Below are 522 nucleotides of genomic sequence, written 5' to 3' on the forward strand. Positions count from 1 at the left end.
AGGCAAGGGGATGGGGGTGGGGGTGGGGGCGGGGAGCGCTGGGCGGGGACCCAGGGAGGGGATCCTGGAACCTCTGAAAGTTTCAGTGGCACCCCTATAATTTGACCCCTGCCCCCTGCAACAAGTATCGACCCAAACTTCCTGAACACTTTGGACCCAGCAATCCCAGGCATTTATCCTGATGAAACAACCCAACAGGTGTGCACATGTTTGTAACAAGGAGACATGACAATGGCCTACGTGTCCATCAGCAGGGGACCGCCTGGTCAAGGTGGACAGAGGGAGAATGTCTATCAGTGTCCTCACCAGGAGGATGGACATTGTCTACCCATAGAGTGGTGGGAAGAATTTAAGATGATTAATAGTTTAGCACAGTGCCAGGCACACAGCAAATGCTCAGTAAGAGTAGCAACGAGTAGCATTGCTTTTATCATTTAGTCCGTGGGTTATTAACCACTGGTTTAAAATGCCATCGCAGAAGTGTACTAATATGGAAAAATGGTTGCTAAATGAAAAAAAAAA

Source organism: Galeopterus variegatus, unplaced genomic scaffold (assembly GCF_000696425.1).
Source record: "Galeopterus variegatus unplaced genomic scaffold, G_variegatus-3.0.2 Scaffold3892, whole genome shotgun sequence".
Taxonomy (NCBI): domain Eukaryota; kingdom Metazoa; phylum Chordata; class Mammalia; order Dermoptera; family Cynocephalidae; genus Galeopterus; species Galeopterus variegatus.